Raw genomic sequence first — 26,831 nt, forward strand, 5'->3', positions numbered from 1 at the left:
GGTGTCAAAAAATATATATATTTTTGAATTCAGGCTGTAACACAGCAAAATGTGGAATAAGTCAAGCGGTATGAATACTTACTGAAGGCGCTGTATATGGCCTCAACTTCCCCCCCCAAAATACACCAGACATAATAAATAACACTTTTAGTAATTGACACATATTACATTAACAAGGTTGTTTAGATCGACTAACAGTATGAGGCAGAATTCGTCTATTTTACACACCTAAGCAGTGCTTCAGGTCCAGTAGTTGTTGTTATGAAAGCTGTGCTAATCTACATAACAGGGAGAGAGTTGGCGTCAATATGAAGTGAAATTCCCCAGTCCCAAGTAGATATGAAATGGAGTTGAACAAAACCTGGTAATGATGGAAGTAGAGTTGGAGTAAGTAGCTAGTTTCCATTTAGGATTCTTCATCTGTGCCACTGGGGGAGCGTTCCTGTGAGAGGTGGAACAGGAGAGAGACAGAAACATAAAGAGAGAGCGAGAGGGGGAATATTTCTGGGTGCCATGCACAATATGTGCAACACATTTTTGCAGAGGGATTATAAAACAAAACATCAAAAATAGAAGGTGCAAACACACACACACCTCCTCTCCTCTCACCTCCTCCTGCTCCTCTTCAGTGTCGTCGTCGCTGACTACAGGTTTGGCTCGGGTGCGTCCCAGACGTCTCCTACCCTTCCCCCGGTCACTACTCTTCTCTCTCCGTCCCAGACGGATCTTCACCTTCACTGAGCGGGCTAGAGGATGGACACACACACACACACATTCATATCATACACATACACATGCAGACACACATACAAACACACACGCCACAGGATCAACACAACACAGTTTATTGCAAGGTCACAGAGGTGGCTGGTTTATTCGTTCTTTCAATGTCTTTCATTCATTCTTTATATTTCTCAATATATTTTTTTCCTGCTTCCTTCCTGTGCTTCTTCGTTCCTTACTTCCTTTCTTCAGTGATGACTCACACTCTGACTCTGAGCCTTCGTCCAGGTCCTCCTCCTCTTCCTCACTGTCCTCTCCCTCGCTGTCCTCCTCCTTCTCGATCTTCTGTCTCAGACTGGTGAACACCGACTGGAGCACGATGGAGTCCTCGTAGATCTGGGAACGAGGCAGCAACCAGACCGATGTAGCTATTTTAGGCTCATGCACAGACGCAGTTGGACATGTGCCAACAATGGTATGGTTATTGGGTCCACTGCTTATTGTTATTCAGCCTTAACCTGCTTCAAAACATGCAAATAAAAAAGTTGATCAAAAAAAGGACTGGTCCCTTGATACATTTTTATACAGTAACAAGAGGGCATACAGGAAGAGCAGTTACAACTCCTGTAATCAGCATCTCTAATGAAGTTACTGGACGATGTGAGTTAAAGTCGATAAACACACACAAAGTCATTCACTTATTTAATCTACTGTTACATCTATTGTCATCGATGTGCTTGTGTTGTTGTGTACTCATTCCAGTGTAACGTGTGTGTGTGTCTCACCAGTGATCCCTCCAGGTTGAAGGTCTGTGCGTTCTGAAAGAGTAGCATCACATCTCTCTCCAGGTCTCCGAGACTCCGGTATCTGTGGCTACGGATCCTCTCCTACAGGAGGGGCAGACAGGAGAGCGGGGAGAGAGAGAGATTAGAGGGGGATGAGAATGAGAGTGTGTGTGTGTGTTAATTTACCTTGATTTTCCTGAAGTCGACAGGCTTGCGGATGAGCTCGTAGTACTCTGGCAGCTCTTTGCGCGAGGGCAGCTGGATGAAGACCTCACTCAGCTGACGACCATTACTGCTGTGAAAGACATCACCAGAGATACTGATGTTAGTGCCCGTAGTACCGATGTTACACAGACAGTCAGTATTGCAGCATGTTGTGCATGTCTCACAACTCTGGTGTTGCAAGCACCTTGATCCAACCTAGCCTGGTCCCAAACACGTTTGGCATGACAAGGAGTGGCGTGACGACACAAACAGACTGGTACCCAAGCTAGCTCCAACCAGCATGTAAGTCAAAATGGCAAAGCAAGCTGAAGAGAACACCAGCCCGTCTTACCTGTCTTTGTATTTAATAACAGCGTCCACTATCTTCTTCATCTTCTTGGTGAGAGCGGGGGGTTGGGGGGAGAGTTTCTCTGCGGGGGCGTCCCCTCTTCTTCTGTCTCTTCCCGTCCTCGTCCTTGTCCCGGCTCCGCCTGCCCCCGAGGAGGATGAGGAGGGGCCAGGGAGGTCATCGCGGTCACGCTTTCGCTTCCGGGTGGTCTTCTTGTGACGCACCTCCTCCTCGATCTCCTCTAACGTGCCTTCCTCAATGGCCTGGAGGGAGAAAGAGAGGGAGGGAGAAAGAAAAGAGAGAGAGAGAGAAAAGAGAGGGAGGGAAAAAAGAGAGGGAGAGGGAGAGAGAGAGAAAGAGGGAGGGAGAAAGCGAGAGAAAGAGATAGTGAAAGAGAGGGAGGGGGGGAGAGAGAAAGAGAGGGAGGGAGAAAGCGTGCGAGAGAGAGAGAGAGGGAGGGAGAGAGGGAGAGGGAGAGAGAGGGAGTAAGCGAGAGAGCGAGGGAGGCAAACATGATGAGCACCTTGTCACTTGATAAACAACATCAAATGAATACACCATTCCCAGAGTGTAATTTGACCCCTGACCCTTGACCTCTAACCTTGAGCCACTGCTTCTCGGTGAGTGAGTCACTGTAAGTCCACCTCCTTGCGCTGGCGGGACCCCCTCCCGAACATCTTCTCCTCTTCCTCCTCACAGGTGAGTCTCTCCACCTCTGCGTCATCCTTCATGATCCAGGTGGGCAGCTCGTCCTCCTCCATCAGACGGGGCTTACGGCGGGGGTTCCGAGCGTCCTCACGCCTCCTGTCCAGGTCCATACGCTGGAAGGGGAGATAGAGACCAGGAGAAGGGGCAGGAGAGAGGAGAAAGAGGAAACAAAGGTGTAAGGTAGTAGGAAGAGAAAAGAACAGAGTATTCTGCATCATTGTATGTATAGATATTGGATTGGCCCTTGATAAGTTGACCCAGAGAAATGACCACGATGACCAACAGACACTAACTAACCATGAAGTGGTCAAACTCCTCCTCGCTCCTGGCGATCATCTGGTTGACCGTCTCATCGTCTGGCACCTCGTCCTCCTCCTGAGCGGTCAAACACACATCAATAGACAGACAGACACAACACACAGCAGGACAGGAGGACATGAGCAAAGCTAAAGCTCTATCCACTCTAGCCTGGTTCCAGATCTGTTTGTGACCATATGACCAATGACAAGAGGAATTGTCAGACAGAACAAACAGGTCTGGGACCAGACTATCCAATCCACCACTTTGTAAAGAAGAGCTCTGTGACAACATCAAGGAATGGGTCAATATACACAACATGTAAAGTCTTTAAAACAGTATTAGCATTCAAAAGAAGTGTAGATGAAATACAATCCACATTGTGTTTGTCCACCAAAGACAAATACACAAGGGACAAAATGTGTGAGAGAAAGAGAGTGGTGAAAAGGGATTGAAAGAAAGAAAGAGAGAAAGAGAGAGACAGAGAAAGAAAGAGACAGACAGACAGACAGACAGACAGACAGACAGACAGACAGACAGACAGACAGACAGACAGACAGACAGAGAGAGAGAGAGAGAAAGAGAGAAAGAGAGAGAGAGAGAAAGAGAGAGAGAGAGAGAGAGATGTACAACGGATGAAAAAGAGGAAGAGGGAAGAACAGTACAACGGAGAGAGGTAGGTGTGTCAGTGGGCAGCGTGGGAATTCTGAGGGTGTGGGAGTTCCGGGCTTTGTCGGTCACACCCACCCAAGAACCCCCAGACTTCCACACGCCGCCCGGGGCCCCGACTTCGTCCTGTTCCTCGTGCTCCAGGATAGCCTGCAGGAAAGCCCGGCGCTCGTGGCTCGATGACTTCTGGTCGAACATGCCGGCCTGGATGACCTTCTGGTCCACGTTGAGTTTGTACTTGGCCGCCGCCAGGATTTTCTCCTCTACGGAGTTGACGGTGCAGAGACGCAGGACGCGGACCTCGTTCAGTTGGCCGATGCGGTGCGCACGGTCCTGGGCCTGCAGGTCCTGGAGAGAGAGGGAGGAGAGGTGGTTAGAATACGGTAGGATACTTTGGGCTGAATCGTTAGGCATTCGTAGTTCAAATTCCGATGGCAATGATTCAGTTAGTATCTGGCCCATGGTGGCATGTCAATACTAACATTTTTTTTATTTCACCTTTATTTAACCAGGTAGGCAAGTTGAGAACAAGTTCTCATTTACAATTGCGACCTGGCCAAGATAAAGCAAAGCAGTTCGACACAAACAACGACACAGAGTTACACATGGAGTAAAACAAACATACAGTCAATAATACAGTAGAAACAAGTCTATATACGATGTGAGCAAATGAGGTGAGATAAGGGAGGTAAAGGCAAAACAAAAGCCATGGTGGCAAAGTAAATACAATATAGCAAGTAAAACACTGGAATGGTAGATTTGTAGTGGAAGAATGTGCAAAGTAGAAATAAAAATAATGGGGTGCAAAGGAGCAAAATAAATAAATAAATAAAATAAAATAAATACAGTAGGGAAAGAGGTAGTTGTTTGGGCTAAATTATAGGTGGGCTATGTACAGGTGCAGTAATCTGTGAGCTGCTCTGACAGTTGGTGCTTAAAGCTAGTGAGGGGGAGATTTCAGAGATTTTTGTAGTTCGTTCCAGTCATTGGCAGCAGAGAACTGGAAGGAGAGGCGGCCAAAGAAATAATTGGTTTGGGGGTGACCAGAGAGATATACCTGCTGGAGCGCGTGCTACAGGTGACCAGCGAGCTGCTATGGTGACCAGCGAGCTGAGATAAGGGGGACTTTACCTAGCAGGGTCTTGTAGATGACATGGAGCCATTGGGTTTGGCAACAGTATGAAGCGAGGGCCAGCCAACGAGAGCGTACAGGTCGCAATGGTGGGTAGTATATGGGGCTTTGGTGACAAAACGGATTGCACTGTGATAGACTGCATCCAATTTGTTGAGTAGAGTGTTGGAGGCTATTTTGTAAACATCGCCGAAGTCGAGGATTGGTAGGATGGTCAGTTTTACAAGGGTATGTTTGGCAGCATGAGCGAAGGATGCTTTGTTGCGAAATAGGAAGCCGATTGTAGATTTAACATGGCAAGTTCAGTGGGATATTTTGTACATCTAACTGAATACTCACTCAAGTAATATTAAAATATGACTTCAACTACTAACGCTACTAAGTGTACCTGCTGTGGGCTCCAGCCATTCCCTTAGGAGTTGTGTGTGTGTGTGTGTGTTACTCCCCCTACCTGCTGTGGGCTCCAGCCAATCCCTTAGGAGTTGTGTGTGTGTGTGTGTTACTCCCCCTACCTGCTGTGGGCTCCAGCCAATCCCTTAGGAGTTGTGTGTATGTGTGTTACTCCCCTACCTGGTGAGGGTTCCAGTCAGAGTCGAAGATGACCACGGTGTCAGCTGACTGCAGGTTGAGGCCCAGCCCGCCGGCTCTGGTACTGAGCAGGAAGATGAAGTACTGGGAGGCTGGGTCGTTAAACGCCTTCAACAGCATGCCCCTGTCCTCTGCTTTGGTGGTGCCTGGAGGGAGGGAGAGGTGGGCGGAGGGAGGTAGAGGGGGCGGGGGAGGGGGAGGGGGCGGAGGGAGAGAGGAGGGGAGAGGGAAGTGGATGAGTAAAACACAGCAACTAAGAGAGACAGAAATCCCAACTTTGATTTTGTATCATATGCATAGCAGACATGGGTTCAAAAAGTATTTATTTTCTAGACTATAAAATACGTTGAGTATGATTGAGTCTTTACGGACTGCCAGATGGGTGGGTTTTGTACCGTTTGTTCCATTGCACCAGGCATGTATTAGAAAAGACGCCAAGTAACTATTTGAACCCAGTTCTGATACCGACACACACACACACACACACACACACCGTACCGTCCAGACGCAGGTGCTTGAAGTTGCGGTAGGCGAAGTAGTCCTCCATGATGGTCATGAGCGAGGTCATCTGACAGAACAACAACACCTTGTGGTTGGTGGCCCTCAGCTTGGGCAGGATACGGTCCAGCACCTCAAACTTCCCCGAGGCTCGGTACAGGTCAAGACTAGGGGCAGAGAGAGAACACAACCAGGCCAATAGAGTGAAAGCATTTCGGGTCGTTGTTGTGAAAATTACTCTCAATCAACTTATGCACTTACCCACTCACTATCCCTCCAGAAAATCCTAAATGCTCAGAGAAAGATTCCTGTGAACAAATTCAGAATTGTGGTGGGATTAGTTCATCAATAGAAAGTATACACCCACTGTATGTACTCTCTATGTGTGTGTGTGTGTGTGTGTGTGTGTGTGTGTGTGTGTGTGTGTGTGTGTGTGTGTGTGTATTGACATTGTACCTCTATCTGTTGGAACATGTAGGGATGGTTACAGATCTTCCTCAACTGCATGATGGTGTTCATCAGAGTCTTGGTACCTCCTTTACCCTACAATAGACACACAGATATTACAGGAGGAGTTCAGGATTTACCCTACAATAGACACACAGATATTACAGGAGGATTTACCCTACAATAGACACACAGATATTACAGGAGGATTTACCCTACAATAGACACACAGATATTACAGGAGGAGTTCAGGATTTACCCTACAATAGACACACAGATATTACAGGAGGATTTACCCTACAATAGACACACAGATATTACAGGAGGATTTACCCTACAATAGACACACAGATATTATAGGAGGAGTTCAGGATTTACCCTACAATAGACACGCAGATATTACAGGAGGGAGATTTACCCTACAATAGACACACAGATATTACAGGAGGATTTACCCTACAATAGACACACAGATATTACAGACAAACAGAGGATTTACCCTACAATAGACACACAGATATTACAGGAGGATTTACCCTACAATAGACACACAGATATTACAGGAGGATTTACCCTACAATAGACAAACAGATATTACAGGAGGATTTACCCTACAATAGACAAACAGATATTACAGGAGGAGTTCAGGATTTACCCTACAATAGACACGCAGATATTACAGGAGGAGTTCAGGATTTACCCTACAATAGACACACAGATATTACAGGAGGATTTACCCTACAATAGACACACAGATATTACAGGAGGATTTACCCGACAATAGACACACAGATATTACAGGAGGAGTTCAGGATTTTACCACTTGATGTTAGATGGTTCCTCACCATGTATATGGGCCTGGGGAAACTAATCTGTTTTCTTTAAACTGCAACTACTTTAGCTGACTTTAGCCACCACAAGCTTTGAATTGATGGAAGTGAGGCATGTGAGAATGTTTTTAAAACAAGACAAAACTAATACTGTCTTGTACATTTTATAATTATTTCACCTTGCAATATAATCAAAAAGTCTGTCAGTAGGACTCCCTTGGCCTGCATATGTCTGTACAGAACCTCTGGAGCGCTGACATATCACACTTTATTACATACTCCACCTGGAGGACAGAGAGAGATTTTACAAAGAGAGACAGAGAGAGAGACAGAGACAGAGAGACAGAGAGACAGAGAGAGAGATAGACAGAGAGAGAGAGAGACAGAGAGAGAGAGAGAGAGAGAGAGAGACAGAGAGAGAGAGAGACAGAGAGACAGAGAGACAGAGAGACAGAGAGAGAGAGAGAGAGAGAGAGAGAGAGAGAGAGAGAGAGAGAGAGAGAGAGAGACAGAGACGAGAGAGAGAGAGAGAGAGAGAGAGAGAGAGAGAGAGAGAGAGAGAGAGCAGAGAGAGACAGAGAGACAGAGAGACAGAGAGAGAGAGAGAGAGAGACAGAGACAGAGAGACAGAGAGAGACAGAGAGAGAGACAGAGAGACAGAGAGACAGAGAGAGAGGAGAGAGAGAGAGAGAGAGAGAGAGAGAGACAGAGAGACAGAGAGAGAGACAGACGCAGAGAGAGAGAGACAGAGAGAGAGAGACAGAGAGAGAGAGAGAGACAGAGAGACAGAGAGAGAGAGAGAGAGACAGAGAGAGAGAGAGAGAGAGAGACAGAGAGAGAGAGAGACAGAGAGAGAGAGAGAGAGAGACAGAGAGAGAGACAGAGAGACAGAGACAGAGAGAGAGAGAGAGAGACAGAGAGATAGAGAGAGACATATCGAGAGACATCTATAAACCAAGCAATCAATTAAAACCACAGAATGGAGATATTATGCAAACACAGTCAGCTGAAAAATACCTGAGAACACAGGTAAGAGGACACCCAACGGACAAGATACTGAAGAAAGCTGTGAACATGAGTTTGTATTTAAAAGAAATGTGAAGATGGAGACCTTTTCCGGTAGCTGAGCCTCTACTTCCTTCTTGAGCCTGCGTAACAGGAAGGGGCGGAGCACCTTGTGGAGGCGACGGATAATCAGGATGGTCTCCTCTTCATTTAGATCCACCTGGAGAGAAGAAGTGAACGAAGTTAAATATTATTTCATTTCATGAACAGAAATGTATACAAATGACTAAAGGTACACTACTGTTCAAAAGTTTGGGGTCACTTAGAAATGTCCTTGTTTTTGAAAGAAAAGCACATTTTTTTGTCCATTAAAATAACATCAAATTGATCAGAAATACAGTGTAGACATTGTTAATGTTGTAAATGACTATTGTAGCTGGAAACGGCTGATTTTTAATGGAATATCTTCATAGGTGTACAGAGGCCCATTATCAGCAACCATCACACTTGTGTTCCAATGGCACGTTGTGTTAGCTAATCCAAGTTGATCATTAGAAAACCCTTTTACAATTATGTTAGCACAGCTGAAAACTGTTGTTCTGATTAAAGAAGCAATAAAACTGTCCTTCTTTAGACTAGTTGAGTATCTGGAGCATCAGCATTTGTGGGTTCGATTACAGGCTCAAAATGGCCAGAAACAAAGAACTTTCTTCTGAAACTTGTCAGTCTATTCTTGTTCCAAGAAATAAAGGCTATTCCATGCGAGAAATCGCAAGAAACTGAAGATCTCATACAATGCTGTGTACTACTCCCTTCACAGAACAGCACAAACTGTCTCTAACCAGAATAGAAAGAGCATTGGGAGGCCCCGGTGCACAACTGAGCAAGAGGACAAGTACATTAGAGTGTCTAGTTTGAGAAACAGACGCCTCACAAGTCCTCAACTGGCAGCCTCATTAAATAGTACCTGCAAAACACCAGTCTCAACGTCAACAGTGAAGAGGCGACTCCGGGATTCTGGCCTTCTAAGCAGAGTTGCAAAGAAAAAGCCTTATCTTAGACTGGCCAATAAAAAGTAAAGATTAAGATGGGCAAAAGAACACAGACACTGGACAGAGGACCTGCCAATAGTTTCCTGCTACAATAGTAATTTACAACATTAACAATGTCTACACTGTATTTCTGATTCATTTGATATTATTTTAATAAGCAAAAAACATGCTTTTCTTTCAAAAACAAGGACATTTCTAAGTGACCCCAAACTTTTGAACAGTAGGGTACGCAGCACTGCATCGCAGTGCTTGAGGCGTCACTACAGACCCGTGTTTGATCCCAGGCTGTGTCACAACCAGCCGTGACCGCAAGTCCCATAGTGTGGCGCACAATTGGCCCAGTGTCGTCTGGTTTAGGGGAGGGTTTGGCTGGGGGGCAGTACTTGGCTCATTGCGCTCTAGCGACTCCTTGTTACCCCTGGTCTGTGGTTGTGAGGCCGGTTGGACGTACTGCCAAATTTTCTAAAACGCCGTTGGAGGTGGCTTATAGTAGAGAAATTAACATTAAATTCTCTGGCAACAGCTCTGGTGGACATTGCTGCTGTCAGCATGCCAACTGCACACTCCCTTAAAACTTGAGACATCTGTGGTATTGTGTTGTGTGACAAAAACTGCACATTTTCAAGTCCCAGCACAACGTGCACCTGTGTAATGATCATGCTGTTTAATCAGCTTCTTAAAATGCCACACCTGTCAGGTGGATGGATTATCTTGGCAAAGGAGAAATGCTCACTAACAGGGATGTAAACAAATTTGTGCACAAAATGTGAGAGAAATACACTTTCTGGGATCTTTTATTTCTGTTTATGAAACATGGGACCAACACTTTACATGTTGCGTTCATATTTTTGTTCAGTTTATATAGCATTTCTCAACTTCTTTCAGCTAAAATAAACTCACCTTCTCTCCAGTCATAGCGAATGGTGCATTGAACCACTGTTCAAAGGTACTGCAGCTCTTAAAGATGGTGGGCAGGAGAAAGTTGAGCAGGGCCCAGAGCTCAGGCAGCTTGTTCTGGAGCGGTGTCCCAGTTAGGAGAACTCTCCTGGGGGCCAGGTAGTGGGTGTTGAGGACCTGGGTCAGCTTACAGTGGTGGTTCTTCATCCGGTGGCCCTCATCCACGATCATGTACTTCCACCGGATCTGTGGGGGAGAGGGAGCAGGGGAGTGGTGGAGGAGGAGGAGGAGGGGAGGGGGGAGAGAGAGAGAGAGAGAGAGAGAGGGAGAAAGAGGGTTGGGGAGTACGAGAAGACAGAAAGAGTGTATATAGGTCATCAGTCAAATGGTCATGGTGAGAGTTGTTCAGAATCACGCTGGAGGTAGAGTGTGTGTCAGTGTGTTACCTTGGCTAGGACCTGTTTATCCTTGATGATGTACTCATAGGTAGTGAGGAGAACGTTGAACTTGCCGCTGCGTAGCTGGGGGATGAAGGCCCTTCTGGCCTGGGGGAACCCTACAGAGACAACATGAAGGACAGGAACTCGGATTTAACTTGACATTAATGAATTAATTAAATGATTAATTACTAGAATGGCGTGACATTACATTTGTATTCATAATAGGCCTAGTTGTTGTTGCTCTGGCTGCAAGTGATACACTTTTTGATTTGAATGCATTATAGACAGGCTTCCACACGGCCGCCCATATGGCTGTATTTCAGGACCCCAAGTAATCAGTGTTTCCATGGTTACCATATAGTTGGCGGAAGGTTAGCTGCTCCAACTCACCTTGTAGGAGACTTTCACTACAGACGGAGCCCACTTGTCAAACTCATACACCCAGTTAGAGAGAGTTCTGTCAATGTGAGAAGAGAGGAAAACAGAGGGCCAAACTTACCTAAGCAAACAAATAGCACTGTACCCATAGCGATAGATACATATATATTACTATTCTATTTCTATTTGAATTATTACTTTTTAATGATGCGACTGTACCAAACCTTACCCACCCCTCTCTCCGGATCATTGTTTCCCTCTCATTAGTACTGTACTCCATCATATCATGTATGACAGTCACGTTAAGTGTACTATGAATACAGTTACAATTAAAGGGACAGTACTCTTCAAAAGTCCCACACCATCAGTTGTGTATATCCAGCTATATACTTGTCCGTCAACCACAAATTAATGGATATAATAAGTACAGGAAATCTGGAAATGATGTGGAGCTTATGTCTTCCATTCATTTTGGACTGTGGCACATAGCTGAATCTACAAAACGGCCTGTGACACGGACTTACAGTAGCTCAACATACAACCAATGTTGGGGTCTTGAAAACGTGATTGATTTTGGAGTGTAATGTCCCTTTAAAGTTTAATTGTAATTGAAGCCATGGTTCTCCGTGCGTGGCAGAGCGGTACAGTACTCACGAGAGCGGTACTATGATGAGGAAAGGTCCATTGACTCGTTTGTTCTCCATCAGGTACGTGATGAGAGCGATGGTCTGGATGGTCTTTCCTAGTCCCATCTCATCAGCCAGGATACCATTCAGATTGTTGTTGTAGAGAGACACCAGCCACTCCAGACCTTTAATCTGAGGGAGGGAGGGACAAACAGTTTGAGTGGAAAGGACAGACAAGGAAAGAAAGAGGAGAGAGACAAGGAGAGGAAGAGGAGAGAGAATCAACAGAGGAAGACAAAGGACAATGTCAGCCAGCCACAATTGTACAGGTTGGTCTGGGTCTCTTCTAATGACTTAAGAAAGGAAATGTCACTTCTCAGGCTTATTCAGCCTCTTGTTAGTGCTGCTTCACCTGGTACTGTTTCAGTTGTCCGTTGATGAGTATAGTGGACTGTTTCTCCACTCTCTCAGTGACAGCATGGGCGACAGCGTAGTAAGACTGGAGTCCCCGAGCGAACGCTGCCTCCGCACTGTTATACTCATCATCCACATCCTGTTTAGCGTGCCTAGGACGGAACCAGGGAAGAAACAATATCAGTGGCTGAATGGCTTTAATGCAATCACCTTAGCACTTTGAGATAGTTTTTCAATGAAAAATGTGTTATAAATTCAATGTATTATTATTTATTATTACATATTGGCATGAGCCCTATAAAGTCAGTGTGCTATTAAAAAAAATTCTAGCGCTCTGAGAGACAAGCATCTTTAGCTGGAAAATTCACTCCGTCATTGATAAGGATTTACAAGTCAGCAAAACACCATTAGGGTCAATTTCTCACTGAATATTAAATGGAACTTTTGACCCCAAACCTGAATTGTAGGCATGTCTGTCTTTATGGCTTATTTAAATAAATCCAATGTGTAGGCAGGAGTGCACAACAGGTGAATCTCAATTGTGTCTCCTTGTACCCTTTCTTCTTGCCTCCTCAAAACACATTGGAGAAGGTCAGAGGTTTGAGATTCACCCAATTCCTCACTGAAAATCAATGTTTCTTTTGACTCCAACCCTGAATCATACACCAGACATTTCAAATCAAATCATCTAATCTAAATGTATTTGTCACATGCTTTGTAAACAGCAGGTGTGGACTAACAGTTAAATGCTTACTTATGGGCCCTTCCAAACAATTTAAGTCAAATCACGTCTCAATTTTAGAAACACTTCAAATAAGGGCTGTGTTTCGTGTAGGCTTACCCTGGCGTGACATTTTGATAACCATGTAAATCTCTCTCGGACAAGGTGACTTTAATCAATATATTCGTCTCTATTTACTACGATTCAAAAATGCTACATTAGGAGCTCATTAGCATTCCATTTTTGGGGGGTAAATATTGATAAGAGAGATTTCCACGGTTATCAAAATGTCATGCCAGGGGTAAGCCTACACGAAACACAGCCCTTATTTGAAGTGTTTCTAAAATCTAGACGTGGGAAAAAGGAATGGTGACGATTGGAACCATTTCCCTGCTTGACCGCTAGATTTTATGGGTATTATGACTCTATAGGGACCCAGGTGGAGTGTGCTCACTCTATGATGTGTCGTACGTCCACCTCTGATACTTCTTCACTGTCTGGGTCTGGGATCTTCTTCTTCTTCTCCTCTAACCCCACTAACACTGGGAGGACCACTACTGGAGGAACTGCCGGCTGGGGCTCCCTCCTCTTCCTCCTGATATGCCAATGACAGGCCAGGGGCGGGACAACAACAACCTGTCAATCACCACTCAGACAGACTGGTCATAGCTTTGGTACAGAGAGAGTGTGGAACGAATCTAGTCTTTATGACTGTTCAACCAATTCAGTTGATTTGGTTCCTACTTTCATCCTTTTCATCCTGTAATCTCTATAATAAGAGTTTAGTCACGGTTGGGTACTATCTTTTATGACCCAACCCACCTCCTCCTCTTCCGATCCACTGTCTTCACTGTCAGAGCGAGGGCCACCTCGTACCTGGAACAGCAGAAAACATCAGTATTACAACCACAAACATACCTTTACCCCCTCTAAAATATACCCCTAAAAACCTAATAGGTCCATCTCATCCTCCTCCTCCAGCCTCGTACCCAGGGTTCATCTCCAGCCATGTGTCCAGCTGTCCAGCTTTAGGAGCGTCCGCCCCTGTCAGGATGTTACCACTTTCCACGTGGATCACCTTCACTGGTAGGTCACTCATCTGGGACGTCTCATCTAGAGGCTGGAGGGAGGGGGAGAGCGAGTCAGAAAAACACTGGATGCTGGCGTTGAAGGGGAAATTTACTATTCTTGGCGTCTACAAATACTGATAATTTTTGCATTTTACTAGGATCCCCATTAGCTGCTGCTAACACATCAGCTACTCTCCTGGGGTCCATTATGTCTGGTGACAAGAGCCGTCTCTGGATACTGATGCAGATACCTGCTGAACCATGACTATTTTTTTAACTATTTTTTTATTTCACCTTAATTTAACCAGTTAGGCCAGTTGAGAACAAGTTCTCATTTACAACTGTGACCTGGCCAAGATAAAGCAAAGCAGTGCGACCAAAAACAACAACACATAGTTACACATGGGTAAACAAAAGTACAGTCAATAACACAAAATAAAGTCTATATACAGTGTGTGCAAATGGAGTAAGGAGGTAAGGCAATAAATCGTCCATAGTAGCGAAGTAATTACAATTTAGCAAATTAACACTGGAGTGACAGATGTGCAGATGATGATGTGCAAGTAGAAATACTGGTGTGCAAAAGAACAAAAAAGTAATGAGGTAGGGGATGGGGATGAGGTAGGTAGTTGGATGGGCTATTTACAGACGGGCTATGTACAGCTGCAGCGATCGGTAAGCTGCTCAGATAGCTGATGCTTAAAGTTAGTGAGGGAGATATGTCTCCAACTTCAGCGATTTTTGCAATTTGTTCCAGTCATTGGCAGCAGAGAACTGGAAGGAAAGGCGGCCTAAGGAGGTGTTGGCTTTGATGGGTGTTGCTATGGTGACCAGTGAGCTGAGATAAGGTGGAGCTTTACCTAGCAAAGACTTATAGATAACCTGGAGCCAGTGGGTTGGCGACGAATATGTAGCGAGGGCCAGCCGGCGAGAGCATACAGGTCGCAGTGGTGGTATATGGGGTTTTGGTGACAAAATGGATGGCACTGTGATAGGCTGCATCCAGTTTGCTGAGTAGAGTGTTGGAGGCTATTTTGTAAATGACACTACTGAAGCCGAGGATCGGTAGGATAGTCAGTTTTACAAGGCTATGTTTGGCAGCATGAGTGAAGGAGGCTTTGTTGCGAAATAGGAAGACAATTCTAGATTTAATTTTGGATTGGAGATGCTTAATATGAGTCTGGAAGGAGAGTTTACAGTCTAGCCAGACACCTAGGTATTTGTAGTTGTCCACATATTCTAAGTCAGAACCATCCAGAGTAGTGATTCTAGTCGGGCGGGCAGGTGCGGGCAGCGATCGGTTGAGGAGCATTCATTTAGTTTTACCTGTATTTATGAGCAGTTGGAGGCCACGGAAGGAGTGTTGTATGGCATTGAAGCTTGTTAGGAGGTTTGTTAACAGTGTCCAAAGAAGGGCCAGATGTATACAGAATGGTGTCGTCTGTGTAGAGGTGGATCAAGGAATCACCCGCAGGAAGAGCAACATCATTGAGATATACAGAGAAAAGAGTCGGCCCGAGAATTGACCCTGTAGTACCCTCATAGAGACTGCCAGAGGTCCGGCCAACAGGCCGTCTGATTTGACACACTGAACTCTATCTGAGAAGTAGTTGGTGAACCAGACGAGGAAGTCATTTGCGAAACTAAGGCTGTTGAGTCTGTAGATAAGAATACGGTGATTGACAGAGTCGAAAGCCTTGGCCAGGTCGATGAAGACGGCTGTACAGTACTGTCTTTTATCTATGGCGGTTATGATATCGTTTAGTACCTTGAGCGTGGCTGAGGTGCTCCCGTGACCAGCTCGGAAACCGGATTGCACAGCGGGAAGGTACGGTGGGATTCGATATGGTCAGGGATCTGTTTATTAACTTGGCTTTCGAAGACTTGAAAGGCAGGGAAAGATGTATATAGTTCTGTAACAGTTTGGGTCTAGAGTGTCACCCCTTCAAAGGGGGATGACTGCAGCAGCTTTCAATCTTTAGGAATCTCGGACGATACGAAAGAGGTTAAACAGACTAGTAAATAGGGGTTGCAACAATGGTTGGTGGAACATTTTAGAAAAGAGAGGTCCCAGATTGTCTAGCCCAGATGATTTGTACAGGTCCAGGTTTTGCAGCTATTTCAGAACATCAGCTAAGGAGAAGCTGGGGAGGCTTGGGCAAGTAACTGCAGGGTGCGGAGCTGTTGGCCGGGTTCTGGTAGCCAGGAGAAAGCATGGCCAGCCATAGAGAAATGCTTATTGAAGTTCTCGATTATCATGGATTTATCGGTGGTGACCATGTTACCTAGCCTCAGTGCAGTGGGCAGCTGGGAGGAGGTGCTCTTGTTCTCCATGGACTTTACAGTGTCCCAAAACTTTTTGGAGTTAGAGCTACAGGATGCAAATGTCTGCTTGAAAAAGCTAGCCTTTGCTTTCCTAAATGACTGTGTGTATTTGTTCCTAACTTCCCTGAAAAGTTGCATATCGTGGGGACTATTCGATGCTAGTGCAGTACGCCACAGAATGTTTTTGTGCTGGCAAATACTATGTCTAGTAGTACTGTATAACAACAGGGAACATATTGGTAACCATAGTGATGTATCTATAACAGTGTACTGTAGATTGGTTATGAAAAAGTATGAACATATATGCACTCATTACAGTAAGTTGCTCTGGATACGAGCGTCTGATAAATGACTCAAATGTCCAGTACGTTAGTTTAATATCCCACTCACTTCTCCATCAGGTCCCAGTACAGGAGTCTGACCCTCAGCGTTCTCCAGCTTCTGTAGGAAAGACATCCACACATCAGTGTGTTTATCACACTCACAACCACATCTACACACCGACTCTATCAACTCCCTACAGAGACTAGTGCTGACGACAGCTCACAACCACATCTACACACACAAATTCCTCAGGAGATCCCAGTTGGGTTGAAACCTCGTCTGTCATGTGTCTGTCTCAACTAATCACTATAGGAACATATCAGTCATGGGCATAATGTCCTCCCCCTTCTGTCCAGCACCTGAACCTATTGGATGTGTGTATGTGTCCTTTGTCGCACCGCTCTCTCTCTCTCATACCTTCTTCTTCTTCCTCTTCTTCTTCTTCTCTTTGAGGGCCTGTACCAGCTTGTGAGCCCGGACCAACTCAGTGAGGTTGGCCACGTACTCATCCGTCTGCTGCAGCAGGTAGGCCAGACGCTTGTCCTTCTTCTGGTCAATCAGTTTACGGTAGCCCTCCTCATCCTCAGCCTAGAGAGAGAGAGGGTGGAGAGAGAGAGAGGGTGGAGAGGGAGAGAGGGTGGAGAGGGAGGGAGAGGGAGAGGGAGAGGGAGAGGGAGAGAGGGTGGAGAGAGAGAGAGGGTGGAGAGGGAGAGAGGGTGGAGAGGGAGGGAGAGTGGAGAGGAGAGAGAGGGAGAGAGAGTGTAGAGAGGGAGGGAGAGGGAGAGAGGGTGGAGAGGGAGAGAGAGGGTGGAGAGGGAGGGAGAGTGGAGAGGGAGGGAGAGGGAGAGAGAGTGTAGAGAGGGAGGGAGAGAGGGAGAGAGAGTGTAGAGAGGGAGGGAGAGAGAGAGAGAGAGAGAGAGGGAGGGAGAGTGGAGAGGGAGAGGGGAGAGAGAGAGAGAGTGTAGAGAGGAGGGAGAGAGAGAGAGCGAGAGAGAGAGGGGGAGATATTCAGACAAAACTCATTGATGTGAGATGGATGAGTCTGTGTGCGGGAATCAGAGTAGAGAGAGTAGTGTAAAGTAATGTGCATTGTAAGAGCGTGTTTCCACATTAGTGTATGTCTTTGTATACACATGAGTGTGTGTCTTAAGTACGGGAAAGAGTATGAGTGTTTGCACGTGTGTGTCTTTATGTGTGAATAAGAACATGTACTGTCTGTCTATGTATGTAATGGTCCTCACCATCAGCCTCCTCATCCTCTCCTTCTCGATGCGCTCGTTCTCCTTCTTCTGCTCGCGCTCTGTGTTGGCGTGGTATGTGGCCACGGCCTTGGTGGCTTTCTGGATCTTAGCTGTGATGGAGCGGTGGTACTCCTTAAAGTCTTTGGCGTGGGCCAGGATAATGCTCAGATACTCCTGGAGACAGACAAGATGAGAGTCAGTATTCAGTTCTGTCCCATAGCATTTCCAGCTGGCGTGGTGGTACTGCTGCTACTACTACTACTGCTGCTTCTAATCCTGAGCAAGGCAGTTAAACCACTGGTCCCCGGGCGCGAAGACGTGGATATCGATCAAGGCAGCTCTCCGCACCTCTCTGATTCAGAGGGTTGGGTTAAATGTGGAAGACACATTTCAGTTGAAGGCATTCGTTTGTTCCACATGACTAGATATCCTCCTTCCCTACTGCTACTACTACTACTGATTAACATAATGTATCTAATAACTTTTTGTTTTTATGATGAACAGCGAAAAGAGTGAAATATATTAGAGTGAGATATACTTCTCCCAAATATCCTCATTACGGATAAAAGGAGTTAAAATAATCTAAACTTCATAAAGGATGTTATCTGACATTGTGCCTTGAAAAGCTCAACACTTCTCGCAAATAATCTCCATTGTAAATAGTTGTTAGTCTAGAAGCAGGTGTAACCAGCAGGTGTAACCAGCAGGTGTAACCAGCAGGTGTAACCAGGTTTGTGTCAGTCTACCTGGTGTTTCTGTCGACGTTTACGCTCCTGTTCGATCTTCTGCTGTTTCTCCAGTTTCTCTGTGATGCGAGCCTCTCGTAGGGACTGGCGCTTGCTCCTCTTGTAGGCCTTCGCGTCCAGAGCTGTCTCCAGAGCGGTGTCCCTACGCATACACACCACTACCTCCTGACGCAGCTGTGGGGTTGGAAGAGACCGGAGGAAGGAGAAATGTGGATATAAATGCATCATCATCATCGTCCCCATCATGTGTAATACTGTAGGGGAGAGGGTCTCAAAAGGCTCCAGTGTTTTCAGGACTGTTTCAACAGCACAACACAGTTAAAGAGTCATGACTGTTTATAGGACTTCTGTTGTGTCATTGTAATGACAGTGTCATTTAGCCGTTATGAAGGGTCATTGTAATGACAGTGTCATGTAGACGTTATGAAGGGTCATTATAATGACAGTGTCATGTAGACACTACGAAGGAGTGCTGCAGTACAACACAGTCCTGTGTGTGATCCGCAGGGCGGGCCAGTAGTCTACCTGTCTCTGGAAGTTGAGCAGCTGGAGGGCCTTGAGTTCGATGGTGGCCTTGGTCCTCAGGTCTCCAGCCAGAGAGCCAGGGAGGTTCTCCAACTCAGCTATACGATGGGTGATACGAGCCTGCAGTCTGGAGATACCACAGAGACACGAGATAGGGAGGAGGGAGGGAGAGAAAGGAGAGCAAGAGAGAGAGACACACACACAGAGAGAGAGAGAGAGAGAGAGAGAGAGAGATAGAGAGAAAGAGAGAGAAAAGTAGAGAGGGGGATAGTATGAGAGAGAGACAGTACTCGTGCTGTAGATAACTCAGTCTGCTATTATAAATGTATATATAGTATGACTAGATGTGTAACTATGTATCTATCTATTCAATTAATGTATGATGAATGATGTATAATGCTGCTCTTTGGAGTTGCTCTTTGGAGTCTAGGCCAGGTTACTGCTCTTCGAGGTCTAGGCCAGGTTACTGCTCTCGAGGTCTAGGAGGTCTTCGAGGCCAGGTTACTGCTCTTTGGGGTCTAGGCCAGGTTACTGCTCTTCGAGGTCTAGGCCAGGTTACTGTTCTTTGGGGTCTAGGCCAGGTTACTGCTCTTTGGGGTCTAGGCCAGGTTACTGCTCTTCGAGGTCTAGGCCAGGTTACTGCTCTTTGGAGTCTAGGCCAAGTTACTGCTCTTTGGGGTCTAGGCCAGGTTACTGCTCTTTGGGGTCTAGGCCAGGTTACTGCTCTTTGGGGTCTAGGCCAGGTTACTGCTCCTTGTGGTCTAGGCCAGGTTACTGCTCTTTGTGATGTAAAAAGGGCTTTAAAAATACATTTTGATTAACGGTGTACTGTACCTGTAATCCCTTTCCTGCAGTATCTCCACTGGGTTAGGGATCAGGGGTTAAGGGTCAGGGTTAGTGTATTACCTGTAATCCCCCTCCTGCAGTTTCTCCACAGGGTCAGGGTTCAGGGCTTAAGAGTCAGGGCTTAAGGGTCAGGGTTCATAGGTTACCTGTACTCCCTCTCCTGCAGTATTTCCACTGGGTCGAGTCCGTGGGGTTTCTGGATGGGGGTAATGCGGTTCTGCTTGGCATGGTGGGGCACCATGGGTGAGGGCTGGACCGGCTGCCCAGGGGACTGGGTCTGGGGGCATGACTGGGGAGGCCGCAGGGGGTATGGAGGGTGGAGCGGGGGAGGGACGGCCCGTCGGCTGGGGAGGGATCAACTTCTGGGGGCGTTAGAGGGGGGCGGCGGCGTTTACCATCGGACCTGGGGAAGGAAAGAAAGGGCAAGGTAACTAACCATCAATCAATTTATTGATGTGATTGTAACTGACCAAAACCTAACATGGATTAAAATGATATACAGGACTAAATCATGAAATGCCATCATGAATAATGTTTTAACAATTAACTCTGTGTTGACTAACTTCTATGTGACTAACTACTATGTGAGTGCAGATGTAGGATCTTAGTTTGCAACAGCAGGAAAATAATCCTGAAGCAACAGGACATTTTTGTATGGGTTGATAGATTGTTCATTAGGGCAAATCAAGTCAACAATTTCAGTGGAAATTACAAACTTTAGAAGACTTTTTAAAAATTCAAATACACTACATGTTCACATTTCCAGCTTTGAAGGAAAATTCTCAGCAACAAAACAGTGATCAAATTAAGATCCCACATCTGTTCCTACTATGTGACTAACTATAATAAACTTGAACTCATTGCCCCTCAGAAGAAAGTGACAATAACGCTGGTGTTATTATGTTCACCTTCAGACCAGGACTTGGGGGTTCCGTTGGGGTTCTGACCCTGCATGCCGGTTGGACCAGAGGGGCCTGGAGGGGCATGTTGGGTCCCATCATCCCTACAACATTATATCAGTGGTACATTCAGAGAAAACTCATGTTTCATTCTTTTTCAGACCTATTGAAAACAGATATCTAGCTACTGTACCAGAGATCAAAACAATACAAGCTTGTTACTTCTCACAGCATTTAGATGCTGATTAATTGACTGATCAAAACAGATCTTATTGGTCACATACACGTGTTTAGCAGATGTTATTGCGGGTGCAGTGAAATGCTTGAGATAAAATATATTTTATTAGTCCACACGAGATGGAAATGTGTCTTCTGCTTTGTATCCAAACCCACCCGATACACACACACATTAGGTCGGAGAGGCTAGAGAGACTGAGGCTGAGCAGACTGAGACTGGAGCAGACTGAGGCTGGAGCAGACTGAGGCTGGAGCAGACTGATCAATGCTTTGACTGATCAATCTTTCTGTTTCAACTAGCTACTGTAATTACATTGATCAATATCCAATGCTCTTCATTCTGCCTCCCTCACCGTGAGCTCTGCTGTAGCCCTGGCCCATGGGTCCTCCTGGTCCTGGTCCCACACCTCCAGGACCTCCAGGAGCCAGGCTGGGCATGGCTGCCCCAGTCCCCCTGCCCTGGCCCCGGACCCTGCATCCCTGGGCTGCACCCCATGGGCCTCTTCCCCTGGACAGCCATCTGGAGATGGTCAGTAGTGGCTGCCCCCCTGGCCAGCATCTTACAGGGAGAAAAGTTTATTAAAGTAGCAATCTAGTACGTTAATGTTAGTTATTGTAACATGTGAATGATGTTCATTGACTTGCTTGTCTACCCTTTAGTCATGAAATTGTGATTAAATTAAAAGCATATAAAGTGTCACTCTACAATATTTATACAACAGGTGACAAGGCATATTAGCTACATATTAAAAACAACATTGTGGACCACTCAGAGTTTGGAGACATTATATATAACCATAGGCAGTCATTACACATTATATATCATTTATAATGTATCATCTTAAACACGTATCGGTCTTTCAACCCTTAAATCATCAATATTCTGTACATGCCTTATAGGCCATGATCTGGGCCCGCAGCTGGTGAAGCTGGTTCTGGTTGAAAGGAGTAGGGCCTCCTCGGGGCCACCAGGGTGGTGGGGCCAGGGCTGGGGCCATGAGGGCCAGGGCCGGAGCCACTTTGCTGGGGCCCACCGGGCCGGTTCTGCTGCTGGTTCTGGCCCCCCAAGGTTTGGGAGTCTGGGTTGGAGGAGGTGTCTGAGGAATTTGGGCCAGCGCTAGAGGGTTGGAGAGAGGGCCAGAGGGGGCCCGTTGGAAGGGACGGGGCTGGAGTGGTCAGAGCCGCCGAGTGGGAGTGGTAGCCTGGTGAGAGAGAGGGAGACGGAAAGAGAGAGAGAGAGAGAGAGAGAGAAAGGGGATATTTAGTGAGGTGAAACATGACATAAAAATGAAAAGATTTGACACAATATCCAATTCTACCATAACAGATAATCATACAGGTTCTATACAATACAGTTACAGTGGGGCAAAAAAGTATTTAGTCAGCCACCAATTGTGCAAGTTCTCCCACTTAAAAAGATGAGAGAGGCCTGTAATTTTCATCATAGGTGGTACACTTCAACTATGACAGACAAAATGAGAAAAAAAATCCAGAAAATCACATTGTAGGATTTTTAATGAATTTATTTGCAAATTATGGTGGAAAATAAGTATTTGGTCAATAACAAAAGTTTATCTCAATACTTTGTTATATACCCTTTGTTGGCAATGACAGAGGTCAAACGTTTTCTGTAAGTCTTCACAAGGTTTTCACACACTGTTGCTGGTATTTTGGCCCATTCCTCCATGCAGATCTCCTCTAGAGCAGTGATGTTTTGGGGCTGTTGCTGGGCAACACATACTTTCAACTCCCTCCAAAGATTTTCTATGGGGTTGAGATCTGGACTGGCTAGGCCACTCCAGGACCTTGAAATGCTTCTTACGAAGCCACTCCTTCGTTGCCCGGGCGGTGTGTTTGGGACCATTGTCATGCTGAAAGACCCAGACACGTTTCATCTTCAATACCCTTGCTGATGGAAGGAGGTTTTCACTTAAAATCTCACGATACATGGCCCCATTCATTCTTTCCTTTACACGGATCAGTCGTCCTGGTCCCTTTGCAGGAAAACAGCCCCAAAGCATGATGTTTCCACCCCATGCTTCACAGTAGGTATGGTGATCTTTGGATGCAACTCAGCATTCTTTGTCCTCCAAACACGACGAGTTGAGTTTTTACCAAAAAGTTATATTTTGGTTTCATCTGACCATATGACATTCTCCCAATATTCTTCTGGATCATCCAAATGCTCTCTAGCAAGCTTCAGATGGGCCTGGACATGTACTGGCTTAAGCAGGGGGACACGTCTGGCACTGAAGGATTTGAGTCCCTGGCGGCGTAGTGTGTTACTGATGGTAGGCTTTGTTACTTTGGTCCCAGCTCTCTGCAGGTCATTCACTAGGTCCCCCGTGTGGTTCTGGGATTTTTGCTCACCGTTCTTGTTATCATTTTGACCCCACGGGGTGAGATCTTGCGTGGAGCCCCAGATCGAGGGAGATTATCAGTGGTTTTGTATGTCTCACATTTCCTAATAATTGCTCCCACAGTTGATTTCTTCAAACCAAGTTGCTTACCTATTGCAGATTCAGTCTTCCCAGCCTGGTGCAGGTCTACAATTTTGTTTCTGGTGTCCTTTGACAGCTCTTTGGTCTTGGCCATAGTGGAGTTTGGAGTGTGACTATTTGAGGTTGTGGACAGGTGTCTTTTATACTGATAACAAGTTCAAACAGGTGTCATTAATACAGGTAACGAGTGGACGACAGAGGAGCCTCTTAAAGAAGAAGTTACAGGTATGTGAGAGCCAGAAATCTTGCTTGTTTGTAGGTGACCAAATACTTATTTTCCACCATAATTTGCAAATAAATTCATAAAAAATCCTACAAATCCTTTCTGGATTTTTTTTCTCATTTTGTCTGTCATAGTTAAAGTGTACCTACGATGAAAATTACAGGCCTCTCTCATCTTTTTAAGTGGGAGAACTTGCACAATTGGTGGCTGACTAAATACTTTTTTGCCCCACTATATTTCTGAACATTGATCAACTGTGCACCCTCCTGAACAGACCCCTGGTGAGAGTGTGTACCTACCTTGAGAGTGTTGGTCCATGGGGCTGGGAGGAGGGCCCATGCCACTGTGCCCTCCCTGTCTCATGGGCATGCCCTTCATCTGGGCAAAGCGGGACTCCTCACTCATGCCCTTCTCATGCATACCAGTCCTTTCCATACCAGTCCTCTCCATGGCAGTCCTCTCCATGGCAGTCCTCTCCATGGCAGTCCTCTCCATGGCAGTCCTCTCCATACCAGTCCTCTCCATACCAGTCCTCTCCATGGCAGTCCTCTCCATGGCAGTCCTCTCCATGGCATTTCTCTCCATGGCAGTTCTCTCCATGGCAGTCCTCTCCATGGCAGTCCTCTCCATGGCAGACCTCTCCATGGCAGTCCTCTCCATGGCAGTCCTCTCCATGGCAGTCCTCTCCATGGCAGTCCTCTCCATGGTAGTCCTCTCCATGGTAGTCCTCTCCATGGTAGTCCTCTCCATGGTAGTTCTCTCCATACCTTCCAGTGGCTACAGGGAGGGAGACATAGATACAAACAAATGTACATATATCTACATGGCAAGAGGTTTTGATTGTTGCAAGGAATTGTTTCAAAAAAGTGTATGCACTGTATTTATAGGGAGGAGTTCCAGTTCAAGTCAAAAGTTTGGACAGACCTACTCATTCAAGGGTTTTTCTTCATTTTTACTATGTTCTCCATTGTAGAATAATAGTGGAGACATCAAAACTATGAAATAACACATATGGAATCATGTAGTAACCAAAGTGTTAAACAAAGAGATTCTTCGAAGTAGCCACCCTTTGCCTTGATGACAGCTTTGCACACTCTTGGTATTCTCTCAACCAGTTCCATGAGGTAGTCACCTGGAATGCATTTCAATTAACAGGTGTGCCTTGTTAAAAGTTATTTTGTGGAATTTCTTTCCTTCTAAATGCGTTTGAGCCAATCAGTTGTGTTGTGACAAGGTAGGGGTGGTATACAGAAGATAGCCCTATTTGGTAAAATACCAAGGCCATATTATGGCAAGAATAGCTCAAATAAGGAAACAGAAACAACAGTTACTACATGATTCCATATCTTTGCAGAAATTCAACCATGAAGGCCTGATTCACTCAGTCTCCTCTGAACAGTTGATGTTGAGATATGTTTGTTACTTGAACTCTGTGAAGCATTTATTTGGGCTGAAATTTCTGAGGCTGGCAGCTCTAATGAATTTATCCTCTGCAGCAGAGGTAACTCTGGGTCTTCATTTCCTGTGGTGTTCCTCATGAGAGCCAGTTTCATCATAGCACTTGATGGTTTTTGCGACTGCACTTGAAGAAACTGTCAAAGTGTCTTAAAGTAATGATGTACTGTTGTTTCTCTTTGCTGATTTGAGCTGTTCTTGCCATAATATGGACTTGGTCTTTTACCAAATAGGACTATCTTCTGTATATCACCCCTTCCTTGTCACAACACAACTAATTGGCTCAAACACATTGAGGATAGAAATTCCACAAATTAACTTTTAAAAGGCACACCTGTTAATTGAAATGCATTCCAGGTGACTACCTCATGAAGCTGGTTGAGAGAATGCCAAGAGTGTGCAAAGCTGCCATCAAGGCAAAGGGTGGCTACTTTGAATAATCTCAAATATAAAATATATTTGTATTTATTTAATACTGTTTTAGTTACAACATGATTCCATATGTGCTATTTCATAGTTTTGATGTCTTCACTATTACTCTACAATGTAGAAAATAGTAAAAATGAAGAAAAACCCTTGACCGACACTGTAGATGGCAGACAAAGTAGCATGGAATAGAATAGAACACAACAGAAGAAGAAAAACATAATTGTCCACTCAATGTGGAAATGTGCCTTTGGTTCTGATGGGTACCGCTGGTTAGGTACAGTAGCACTCAATAATCCACAAGGTGTCCTTACTTTGTGCAGAGTGTGCATGTTCTCCTGGGAGTATCCAGAGGGCCCAGGCTGAGGCAGGGGGTGACCTGAGGATGGAGGCCCTGGGCTTGGCCCCATCATGCTGTGAGAGGACCCCCTGGAGAAGGACCAGGGCTGGGGCCAAGCATTGCCCCAGGAGAGGGCCCGGGCCTGGGGAAGGACCCTGTCGAGGGTACCCCCAATGGGAGGGTCTGGAGTGGACATCCTGAATGAATGGGATGGTTGGAGGGGAAGACCCTCCTGCTATTGGATGATAGTAGGGACCACTGGAGAGCGAGACAGAGGATAAACGTGCATTAAGACTGATCATTAATTAGTATTGAAATCTCATTGGGCCTAATCCTTTAAAATGTGTGTAGTTTGTCATGTCTATAAATAAATTACTATGTAATAAGCGTTTTAATAGGACCCACCCATGATAGCTAAATGGTATGGCCATAATACAATTAATGTTTGGAATGATGACATGCCGGAGGTTTATTGAATAAATATATAAAGCCACAAACCTATCGATTATCTGTCTTTCGCTACTAAGTCGCGATTGCTTCATAGAAAATATGATTTCACTAGTTATCCATCCTTTCTGTCTGGCAGTTTGATGCACTCACACCCTGCGCTGCATCAAAGCACTCGTTGCGCACAGCCTCTCGTTGCATAGCAATTACACCGCTGTTTATACACGTCGGTCTATCGACTCAACTTGAAAAGGGAAACATGAACATTATATTATCCCTTGCCTATAGAGCATTAAATGGGAGTCTCGATGAAGGGGAATGGCGGACTGTCTGTGATTGTGCCACAGTCGGACTTACCCGGGATAAATTCAAGGCTCGCCGGTGTCCCGTTGTCCTGAATTTGGTTCTATTAGACACGTCGCGACTGTCGTAATTAATGTTCTCACCCTTGCTCTTTCGTAAA

At 45.7% G+C, this 26,831-nt stretch overlaps 1 pseudogene; it reads right to left on the minus strand.

The window, feature by feature from the left end:
* On the minus strand, positions 1-25,991 carry LOC121838669 (annotated as a pseudogene).
* Between the last annotated feature and the right edge of the window lie 840 nt (positions 25,992-26,831).

The sequence above is a fragment of the Oncorhynchus tshawytscha genome, linkage group LG02 (assembly GCF_018296145.1).
Source record: "Oncorhynchus tshawytscha isolate Ot180627B linkage group LG02, Otsh_v2.0, whole genome shotgun sequence".
Lineage (NCBI taxonomy): Eukaryota > Metazoa > Chordata > Actinopteri > Salmoniformes > Salmonidae > Oncorhynchus > Oncorhynchus tshawytscha.